This window comes from Pituophis catenifer, unplaced genomic scaffold (genome assembly GCF_029215685.1).
Source record: "Pituophis catenifer annectens isolate HBS135680 unplaced genomic scaffold, rPitCat1.0.hap2 SCAF_6, whole genome shotgun sequence".
In the NCBI taxonomy this organism is placed as follows: domain Eukaryota; kingdom Metazoa; phylum Chordata; class Lepidosauria; order Squamata; family Colubridae; genus Pituophis; species Pituophis catenifer.
Window position 1 is genome coordinate 49,009,605 of NW_027256886.1, and position 12,123 is coordinate 49,021,727.

Genomic DNA, 12,123 nt, shown 5'->3' on the forward strand with positions numbered 1-12,123 from the left:
CATCTTTTGGACATTAGGGCCGTCCAGGAAGTTCCTCGGGAGCAGTGGGGCCAGGGTTTTTATTCTCGTTTGTTTCTTGTTAAGAAGTCCTCGGGGGGTTGGCGTCCCATCTTAGATTTGAAGGCTTTGAACCGGTACGTTACTTACCGCCGGTTCAAAATGCATTCTTTGTCCACCATTTTGGAGTGTATTCACCCAGGGGATTGGCTCTCCTTTATAGATTTAACCGATGCATACCTTCACATACGTATTGCTCCTTCCCACCGTCAGTATCTCCATTTTAGTTTTTTGGGACATTACCAGTATAGCGCTCTTCCCTTCGGGCTGTCCTCTGCTCCGAGGGTCTTCACTAAGATCATGGCCGTCCTCATTGGGCATATTCGGACCCTTTCTATACGTTTGCAATTTTATTTAGACGACATTTTGGTACTGTCCTCTTCTTCCCCTTCGGCCCAACGGGATTTATCTTCTGTCCTGTCCATATTGCAGGCACATGGCTTCTCGATTAATTGGGACAAGAGCCAGCTTAATCCTGGTCCCCGTATTATCCACTTGGTGGCTTCTATTGACACGGTTTCTTCTATAGTTTTCCTCTCCCCGGAGCGCCAGATCAGTGTTTCTTCACTGGCTTCTCAGTGTTTGGGGGAGGGTTCTTGCTCGGTGCTAAAGCTTTCCTGTTTGTTGGGCAAAATGGTCTCCACCTTTGGAATAGTTCCCTGGTCTCAATTACACAGCAGACAGCTCCAGTGGTTTCTGCTCCCTCACCAACGAGCCGGCCGCAGTTCCTCTCTCGTCCTCCTTCGGCTGTCCCCACAAGTTTCCGCGTCCCTTCGGTGGTGGACTTCAGACGCCATCGCAAGAGGAAGCTTCTTTCGCGAACCTCACTGCCTGTCGCTGGTGACGGATGCCAGCCTTCTGGGCTGGGGGGCCCATCTTCTTCACCATCAGGCCCAGGGCCTTTGGACGGTGCGAGAACATCGGAACAACATCAATTTTTTGGAGCTGCGAGCGGTCCGTCTAGCTCTCCTTCGTTTTCAGCATCTCGTGGAGGGCAAGGACCTCCTTGTCCTAACGGACAACATTTCCCCAAAGGCCCATATCAACAGGCAGGGGGGCACTCGTTCCCGATTGCTTCTAATGGAATCTCTGCGTCTGGGCTTATGGGCCGAACGTCACCTCCGGTTCCTCAGGGCAGACTACATCTCGGGGGCCTTAAACGTTCAGGCGGATGCCCTCAGTCGCCACGTCCTGGACCCCGGAGAAAGGAGCATTCCACAGGCCCTATTTCAGAAGATCGTCGGCAGGTTTGGGACGCCTGTTGTCGATTTATTCGCCTCCTCATCGAACCGCCGGGTTCCTCGGTTCTTCTCCCGTTATCCAGACCCTCGGGCGGAAGCCACAAACGCCCTCCGCAGTCCCTGGCCGTCCGGCCTCCTCTACGCGTTCCCGCTTCTGCCCCTTCTGGCGAAGGTGATTCGGAAACTCCTGGAAGAGAGGGCAGAACTGATTCTCATTGCCCCGCATTGGCCCCGTCAACTGTGGTATGCAGATCTTCGCTCCCTGTCGGTAGCAGCTCCCTGGCGCATTTCTCAGGCCTCTCTCTCTCTTTCCCAGGGGGCGCTCCAGCATCCGGATCCGTCGGGCCTCCAATTGACCGCTTGGAGGCTGAGCGGCGCCTTCTAACCGATGCCTGCGTTCCCCCGCGAGCCATCTCCATTATGCAGGCTGCTCGCCGCGGTTCTACCACGCACATCTATGAGGCGACATGGGCCGCATTTTCCTCCTGGTGTAGGCGGAACACGGTGGATCCCCTGACTGCTTCTGTCATTGTGGTCCTTTCCTTTCTTCTGGAGGGTTTTGATGCTGGGTTGGCTCCGTCTACCCTGCGCCGGCAGGTGGCTGCTCTTTCTACAGTCTTAACGTGTGGCTCTAAAGACTCTCTCGCCCATCATCTGCTCATCAGAACTTTCATGCGTGGAGAAACTAATTTGCGACCTCCGGTAGTCCACCTGTTTCCTACCTGGAATTTGAACTCCGTCCTTCGGGCTCTTATTGACTCTCCGTTTGAGCCTCTCCGCGAGGTTTCTTTGTGTTTTCTGTCATTCAAAGTGTTGTTCTTGGTGGCGATCACCTCGGCTCGTCGTATTTCAGAGTTGGGGGCTCTCTCCATTCGCCAGGACCTTTGTATTTTCCACAAGGACAGAGTGGTTCTCCGCCTTGATCCGGCTTTTCTACCCAAAGTGAACTCCCTTTTTCATCGGACTCAAGAATTGGTCCTCCCTAACTTCTGTTCCCGTCCGTCTCATCGCCTCGAACGTTCCTGGCATACTCTGGATGTACGACGAGCCCTCTGGATTTATATTTCGTGGACAAGCTCCTTCCGTAAGATGGAAGCCCTGTTTATATTGTTCCAGTTGGATTCCATTGGCACTCGGGTCTCTGGACCTACTCTGGGCCGTTGGATTCGAGCCACCATCGCGACGGCTTACCAGCGTCTCTGTCTGCCGATTCCCCCTCGGATTACAGCGCATTCCACCCGGAGTGCAGCAACTTCCGCAGCCTGGGCTACCCGCGCTCCATTGGAAGAAGTCTGTCGTGTGGCCACTTGGACATCTCTCACGCAGTTCATCAGGCACTATCGGATGGATATCTTTGCCTCATTGGACGCTGCTTTCGGCCGCCGGGTCCTGCAGGCAGTTCATCGCCCATGACTTCGGCAGATCCGGTTTTTCTTTCTCCCGCCCTGGAGGACATTCAGCTCTGGTATGTCCCCAAAGTGACAGCCGTTTCCCTCATTACGGATAATGGACATTGGTCTTACCTGATATGTCCGTTCTCGTTGTAGGGAAACGTCTGTCACGCCCTCCCTGATGGGTCTAAGGGGTGGGAGGGGTACTAATTCTTTCTCGTTCTAGGGAGACATGTCAGTCTACACAACGCCCTTGCCGAAACACTGGGCCAAGAGGGCGGAGCTATGTTAATTTATAGGACTCGGTCACATGCTGCATGGAACTGTCAACCCCCAAAGTGACAGACGTTTCCCTACAACGAGAACGGACGTATCAGGTAAGACCAACGTCCATTCTCAGATAACAAATAGAATTTTTTCCTGTCAAATAGCATATATTTGTGTTTAAATGGTGTTTATTGTCAAGCTTTCTCCATAGTGGTAGAAACAGCATCCAGGAATGGGTTGTTTTGATAAATCACAACTATATAACATTTATAGATTTTTGCAGCTTATATTGGTAGGGGAAGTATGCACAATAAATAATATTCTAAGGTTCTGCTCAAATACCTCTCCTATCGGCTTTTGAAGAATTAGTACTTATTTTTTGTCTAGGGTTTATTTATTTATAAATCACATTTATAGGCTAACATATTCAAATGACTTTGAGCAGTGAATAATTTAAAAATATTGAATTGATGATAAAAACAAAGGTGATAACTGAATCTGGTCCATTTTTTAATGTGATTTTTCTTTTAGTGGCTGCCCACCCCCCCTCAAGTGGTCCTGTTCTGTTCAAATTTCAAAGGGTAATAATGAAAGTCTGTGAACCCTTTGTATTTCTCTCATCAGTATATCTTGGATAGACAGATGGATGACAGAATTCTGACCCTTTTACATAATTAATTTCCAACATGCTGTTGACTTGTAGAGAATAAAAATAGAGAGAACTAAGTGTGATTGAAGAAAACTGATTCTGTGCCATTGAGCAGCTGTAGACATTGAGTGCTCATTAATGGACCAAACTGCTGAGAAGTTTCAGTTAAACATTGTTATAAATGCTTTTGATTCCATTTTAGAAAAAAAAAAATCAGGAGACCCAAATCTGGATGGAATCAGCATGTCTGCAATTTGTGCAGAGGAACACATACAAGGAGAAGTGTGCAGATATGCATAATAAAGGATAGAGGAGTCTGACTTGGTGACAGTAAATAAGAAAACGATAAAAGAATCTTAAAAGAAATGGCAGGAAACTAATATTTAGCTAAACGCCGGAAGAGATATCCTTAGGGTAAGAGCTGTTTGAACAAGTGAAAGGACAGGAGGCAGCATGCAATCAAGACCTGGATGGACACCTGTCATCAACATTGTATTTATTACATCTTTCATTGCTTAACCATTATTAATGATTGAGAAAGGTTAGATTAGTTCCTAGATCATTTCAGAGTTCTTTTGATTGCAGAATGATATTCACATTTAACCAGGGGTGAAATGCTCCCAGTTCAGACCTGATCGCCCTATCTGGTAGCGATGGTGGCGGGTAGTTCGGAGAACCGCTAGCAAAAATCTCTGCCCCCCCATGCCCAGCTGAGCCGCATGATTATCAGAGGCTTTTTTTTTTACTTTTAAAAGCATTTTTTCTACAACCTCTAAAATGCTTTTAAAAGTTAAAAAAAAAAGCCTCTTATGATTGCGCAGCTCAGCTGGGATTGTCAGAGGCTTCTAAAAGCACTTTTTTCTGCAACCTCTTCGGCTGAAGAGGTTGTAGAAAAAAAAATGCCTTTAAAATTCTATTTCAAACATACTGAAGCTGATTGGCATTTTTAAATCGTGCATTATAATACTCAGTATTCAACTTTTAAAAATATCATTACTAAAACTCCTTGTTTACTGTACTAACATTGCCCTCTCTCATGTATCTTTATTTTTTGGATAGGTTTATTCAAAACAATTCATTCCGCAGTTTTTTTTATCCAGGGAAACAAATATAAGCCTAATTTGTAACTGAATTTGAATCATTTTCACGCTCACCATTTCATGTAGTAATAAATTTCATAATAAAAAGCCTGCAAACATGCTTGCTTCAATTACAGTTGCAAGAAAAAGTATGTGAACCCCTTGGGATTATGTGGAGTTTTTCATGAATTGGTCATAAAATGTGCTCTGAACTTCATCTAAGTCACAACAATAGAAAAACACAGTCTGCTTAAAATAATACTACACAAACATTAGATGTTGCCATGGTTTAATTGAACATAACATGTAAACAATCACAGTGCAGGGAGGAAAAAGTATGTGAACCTTTGGACTTAATAACTGGTTGACCCTCCTTTGGCAGCAATAACCTCAACCAAACGTTTCCTGTAGTTGCAGATCAGACCTGCACAACAATCTGGAGTAATTTTGGACCACTCCTCTTCACAAAACTGTTTCAGTGTAGCAATATTCTTGGGATGTCTGGTGTGAATCGCTCTTTTAAGGTCATGCCACAGCATTTCAATCGGGTTGAGGTCAGGACTCTGACTGGGCCATTCCAGAAGGCGTATTCTGTGCTGTTGAAGCCATTTTTTTGTTGAATTACTTGTATGCTTTGGGTCATTGTCCTGTTGCATCACCCATCCTCTGCGGAGCTTCAGTTGGCGGACAGATGGTCGTACGTTTTCCTGCAAAATGTCTTGATAAACTCTGGAATTCATTTTCCCATCAATGACAGCAATCCGTCTAGGCCCTGAGGCAGCAAAGCAACCCCAAACTATGATGCTCCCTCCGCCATGTTTTACAATGGGGATGAGGTTCTTATGTTGGTGTGCTGTGCCTTTTTTTCTCCACACATAGTGTTGTGTGTTCTTCTCAAACAACTCAATTTTGATTTCATCTGTCCACAGTATATTTTGCCAGTAGTGCTGTGGAACATCCAGGTGTTCTTTTGCAAACTTCAAACGTGCTGCAATATTTTTTTTGGACAGCAATGGCTTCCTCCGTGGTGTCCTCCCATGTACTCCATTCTTGTTTAATGTTTTCCTTAATTGTAGATGTGTCAACAAAAATGTTAGCATGTGCCAGAGATTTCTGTAAGTCTTTAGCTGACATTCTAGGACTCTTCTTTACCTCATGAAGCATTCTGTGCTGTGCTCTTGCAGTCATTTTTACAGGACGACCACACCTAGGGAGAGTAGCAACAGTGCTAAACTTCTCCCATTTGTAGACAGTCTGTCTTACCGTGGACACATGAACATCAAAACTTTTGGAGATACTTTTGTAACCCTTTCCAGCTTCATGCAAGTCAATAATTCTTGATCGTAGGTCTTCTGAGAGCTCTTTTCTGCGAGGCATGGTTCACATCAGACAGTGCTTCTTGAAACCAGTAAACACAAAACAGGTGTGTGTTTTTAAAGGGCAGGACAGCTGTCGGCAACACATCCAATATCATCATACTGATTGGAGTCAAGGTTGGCTCACTCCTGGCTCACTTACTTTTTCCTCCCTGCACTGTGATTGTTTACATGTTATATTCAATTAAACCATGGCAACAGCTAATGTTTGTGTAGTATTATTTTAAGCAGACTGTGTTTTTCTATTGTTGTGACTTAGATGAAGTTCAGAGCACATTTTATGACCAATTCATGCAAAACTCCACGTAATCCCAAGGGGTTCACATACTTTTTCTTGAAACTGTATATTCAAATTTTATTGTGTTCAGTATTTTTGTAAGGAAGAACTATTTATTTATAAACAAATGGCTAGGCATTCCTCTCTTTAGTTACAATATCTCTTATAAAGTTGTGATTCTTCTCATGATCTTTGCATCTTTACATAGCAAAATTATGTAGTCAGGAATTCAAATATTGCACTTTTGTATGTTGCAATCTTATTTTTTTTAAAAAAATGAAATTTAAATTCTAAATTTTAAATGACAATATTTGGCAGAGTGCATGTCTATTTATGGGTCTTTTAAATGTCTGTTACTGATTGAATATGTTTTTATTGTAAAGGGATTTTAACTGTGTTTGTTACTTCAAATAATAATTTTAGATAAGAATCATTTAGGAGCGCTTATTGTTCTGTGTTTTTAAAAAACATTTCTCAACTTTACAATAGTAACAGAAATTATTTGGACATTTATACATTAAAATTGCCTCTAGAACAATACTGGAAAAATACCTGTGACTTCATGCTACAATAATAATGTTTTCCAACTCTTATATGTTCTTTAATTCTGCACAGTGTCTAACATAACTGTGTCTATACAATGTGTATGTGTCATACATGGAGCAATACTAGCATGCAGATCACAGGTTGGATATCAATGTTGTAAAGATACACATTTTCAAATAATGCTTAATAGTTGCTATCTGCTATAGGGCTCTTTTTTCACTTGACATTTGTCCACTCCTTCTTGTGATGCATACCAACATTTTAACACTTCTATTTATTCACCATGACTGGTTGCTGTGTAAAATGAACATTTAGAAAGAATACAGATTTTATAATTTTGTTTTGATTTTATTCTTTTGATTTTTATAAACAATATTTGTCCTGCAATTTAGTTATTTTTTTCCTCAAAAATGATAGTTATATTGGTTTATTGTAGCAAAAATTGAATAGCGTGTGTAAAAACCATGCTTTATTACAGATTATGATCCAAAAAATTCCTAGTACGAAAATCCTACAGGATTTTTACTAATTTATGTTTCTATATAAACATTGTCCTTTTTTTAAAAAAGTATTCTTTGCATAGACCTGAATGGGCACAACTGTTATTTGGGTATGAGTCTAGGTACTTGGCTGTATGCTAATAGAAGGATATTTTCTTTCTTTTTTCAGAACTGAACTGAAAGGTCTTTCTTATTTCTTGAAATAAAATCAATCTGTTCTCAGATTCTTTAACAGTTATGGATAGAATTTGTGTAGTGATGAAAGTATGAAATTTTACATTGCTGAGGGGGCAGATCTGACATGCATTAAAAGCATTTTTCACTGAAGCAGACAAATGGTAGCCAGTCAGCTAGAAAGGCAGTTAATGTGATTGATTACAGCACAGTCCTATGCATGTCCATGCATCTAAAATATAAATCTGAATTTGCTGAGCTTCACAGTAAGGTGCTGACTTGTGTGATTTTGTGGAAGTCTGAAGACAGAAACATTCCATTTCACTTTTGGCATCCATGATAATGGATTATTATTGGTTTGTTGCACTAGACTAAATGGCTACTGCTCAAAAAATGGTATTTCATCAACTTTCTTCTAATGAATCATGACGTACTGAAACATGTTTCATGGTATATTATCAACTCCTAAAACATCTCATAGTAACTCATAGACAACTACCATCAGTCTTCAACCTTTCCTTTTCTAGGAAAGGTTCAGAAAGAAGTGAGACGCCAGCCACTGAACATCCTGAAAGAAATGGTCTATTTGGATCTTTTATCAGAGTTCAGGCATGGGATGGAAAGAGCTTTGGTGCACAGTGGATAACCTTTGTAGACTTGGATGGGAGAAGTGCACCTATCCTATTTCTTTTAGACACTAAAACATACTAAAATGTGGCCTTTAGAAGCATTGCTCATGGTAACGTTTTAGACCCACTTGTGATTGGAGATTAAAGGCACTTTCTGCAATGACTTTGCTTCTTCCTCAATGGAAAGTTCCCATCAATGGGAGTAGGAGAGGAGAAGTTGGCTTGGAGGCTACTTCCTTGTGGATGCAAGAAGAGGCAGTCTTCCTTTCCTCCTGTTTAACATATACATGAATCGGGTGAAATTTACTTACCTTAGCTACCAGTTCGCAAATGTAAGCGCTCGCTTGCGTGTGACACCTCTGTGCATGCACAGGACTTTGGCGCATGCACAGAGGATCAAAAACATGATGACATCCAGGTGGGTGGGCGGAACCTCCTGCTGCCGGCGCTACCGGTTCACCCGAGCCAGATAGAACCGGCTCAATTTCACTACTGACATGAAGCCACTGAAAATGGTTCAGGGTTTGGTTCCATCACTTTGCTACTTGATAAATTATTAATCTGGGCCAAACTGGTGGCGTTGTGGCCATGCCCTTGTGCCTGGATGCTGAGAGTGTGGATTGGAGAGAACAGGCTAAAATACAATTCTAGCAAGAAAGAATTACTGTTTGTTCATTTTAGAGTTTCTTGGTGGCTCCAATGGTATCTTTGGATAGGTATGCATTATCCCTGAAACAGGAAGTCCATGACTCCAGGGTCTTCTTGAAAAAGTTGGCAGAAGCTGTGGGCAGAGGGACCTTTGTCTTTGCCTCAACTAGAGTGCCAGTTGCAACTCCACCTGGGATGAGACAACTTTGCTGCAGTGATTCATATCTTTATTTATAATTAGCCACCTGGATTATTGCAACACAATCCACATGGTGATGCCTTTAAAGATCACTTGGAAGCCTAACTTGCTAGTGTTTCATGTAACGTTTTGGTAGAAAAGAAAGCAAGAGTTCATTGTGGTGTTCATTCCTTATTTTGTGGGCTCAATGTAGATACCTAGGTGTTAAGTAGTTAATTCAAGAATATTGTGCTGGATAAGTCTTTGCTGGGATCTAGATTGCCTTTTTTATATTTATCTCTTTGGAATAAAGAGAAAAATGAAATCAACTGTGCTGTATCCAGAAATCTAGAAATGCATGTTAAGGAAGAAGTCTCTTTGTGTGAGTCAGTTTTTCATTTTGCTAATCATATTCTTGAATGTGTGTCTGCTTTAAAAAACTCAAATTGGTGCAACTTGGCTTCCAGTCAACCTTTTCATGTACTCCCTTCCATCAACAAATATGTCACTAGTGCTAGCATTTTTGTAATGTGGGTGTTATCAGATGGTAGATAAGACCATCACTCATAGCAATTTATGGCTTTCAAGATTTAACAGATTATGCAAAATTGTAATGCAGCACAGATTACCATGACAACTGTGATAAAGAAGTCAAAATGGTACGTGCTGAGAAACCACATGGGATGGTGTACAAACTGTTTCCAATTGCTGGAAACGAGGTAGTGCAGAATAAAAGGATTGCGCTCTGAATACTTCACAGATTAGTTCATAAATCTAAAGTGGAAATAATTTTTTTAGACCCAGACTATATACTTCCTCCTGTAATACATTCACTAAAACCGAAGTTTGTATTAAGTTTAAATTTGGAATTGCAAATTCAGAAACAGAATTTGGACTGTAGTATCTTGTGTGGTATGTATTAATTTAGTGACCTGACCAGCTTATTGAAGATAAAAAATAACTTGTTATATTTTAAGAAAAAAAGGTACCAGGAAAAATCTTGCATTTTACGTTAAAAACACAAAATGTGCTATGGGTGTGTTACATTGTAATGCCTAAATTGTTAGTAATACGGTTTTGTCTTCTAGAAATGTTGGTTTGTATCTTTTTATTCGTATCTTTATATTTTAAAAATAAAGTCAAATCTTCTTCAAGTTGAATTACACTTCTGATGGGTGTTTCTCATACTATAGAAGCTTACAGTGTTATGTATCCCTACAAAGCTTTGAGATGAACACAAGACTATGATATCTAAGCAATTCTATGGTAGCTCACAAAAGAACCTCTTTCAGAGATGATCACATAGATCAGGGGTGTCAAACTCGATTTCATTGAGGCTTGCATCAAGGTTGTGTTTGACCTCGGGGGCCGGAGTGGACATGGTCAGGATGGGCATGGCCATCTCGACATCACTCTTGTCAGGGGTGCCTATAGTGGCCCGAGCACTCTGCCAGAGAAAACAGGCTCCCGGGCCAGTCCTTCACTGTTTCCAGGGTGGCCCCATGGGCCAGATCTAAGCACTCTGCAGGCCGGATCCAACCCCCATCCTTAAATTTGACACCCCTGACATAGATTATCTGCTTTTTTAATCTGCTTTTCTAACTTTTGTTATCCATTGCTTGGGTGTAGACCTTACTAAATATTATATCCAGTTCTATTTATCATATATATAAGAATCTACATCCTTGCTTGTGATTTGAAATCATAGAAAATAATTATTGTTTTCCTGCCATGTCTCTTTCAGATACATTACTTGCTGAAATTGTATTTGAGTTAAAATATTTTTAACAAGAAATGCACCATTTTAACTTTAAATGCTTTACCAAGTAGATTAAACTTTTAATTTTTGTGCAGTATCTAGATTTCATAAAACAAACTATAAAAATTTATAGCCTCATAAAAATACATTTATTGTATTCTTCATATGACAGTAACTCATTCATTAAGGTTGGTGGATCCCTTTTCTCAGTTCGCTTTAGTATTTATTAAAAGAGGTCTGAGTAGTGCATCTTAAGTGTTTAGATTTCTTTAAAAAATAATTTTGGACTGTATAGTTTTTGGAGAAGCTATCTTGCGAATAATTCATTTGTAATTCCATAATTTTTAAGAAAAGGCTAATGGGAATATATTCTGTTCTTATCTTTCCATTTTTTACTTCTGTATGCTATTCCCATTCCCATTTCTTGGAAGGGAAAGGAAAATATTATTTCTGATCTAATAACAGAATGATCTTTATGCAAAGGAAGACTCTGCATCCAGATTCTGTTTGATTTGATGATTATGTGCCATCCACATAGATTTTTTTCCTGGTTGTTCAGCTTTTTCAACTGTGCACTCATTGCTAATAGTATGGAATGTAGCTGATCATCCTGTTCTAACTGGATTAATTTGACCCTGGGTCTAGCAAATTAGATAATATTCTCAAGTTCCATTTTGTAGATACATTTCCAGAAGAAGTTGTTTATGAACAGGAAGGGAAAAAATGCAGGATCAATTAAAAAGTCTACTTCAGATTCTGTTTTCAGCAGTGTCTATCTGCATATTCTGGAGGTATCCCAGTAGCCTTGCAAGGTTCATAGGCCCAGACTAGGCTTATCAGTGCAGATTGTTTTATTCTCCATCTGCAAGTATGAAATGTCTACATTCTGCAGGCATTTTGAAAATTAGCCAAATGTAATTCCAGAAGGCATTCAGCAGCTGATTTCTGTTGTTTTCTTCACTAGTTATATATAATTTTTAGTACTTTGTTCTTTTAATTTATTGCAGATTGTCCAGACACTATCTGGGTTGTGGAAGATAAATAAATAGATGATAAATAAATATATTTCAATATTAACATCTTTTTGGAGGAAATGGCAAAAGTTTTTTTTTTTTTTGCAAAAGCTAACAATAAATTGATGGCATATGATCCAAGTTTTTAAATGATATTTATGATTCCTTTTAAACTGGAATTCACAATAAAAGTTTTCTGTGTCTAAGTTTGAATGCTAGAAATTGTAAGTGAATAATCTCTCTGCTTGGTTTTGGAAGAGTCCCCCTGTCTCAGTATATCTAGAAATGGAGATAACTCATGCTATTCAGATAGTCCTTGACTTACGATTACAATTGAGT

General features: G+C 40.5%; 1 protein-coding gene across 5 annotated transcripts in view; it reads left to right on the forward strand.

Annotated features, from left to right (window-relative positions):
- SHOC2 (SHOC2 leucine rich repeat scaffold protein) overlaps positions 1-12,123 on the forward strand; it is a 77,119-nt gene that overhangs the window by 34,069 nt on the left and 30,927 nt on the right. The window contains exon 1 of one of the 5 annotated variants that reach the window (XM_070945032.1): positions 3,009-3,066. The exons of the other annotated variants lie outside the window; for them this stretch is intronic. The gene's annotated coding sequence lies outside the window, so the exon portion shown is untranslated. Of the gene's footprint in view, positions 1-3,008; positions 3,067-12,123 lie in introns of those variants that run through there. 5 annotated transcript variants of the gene reach the window in all.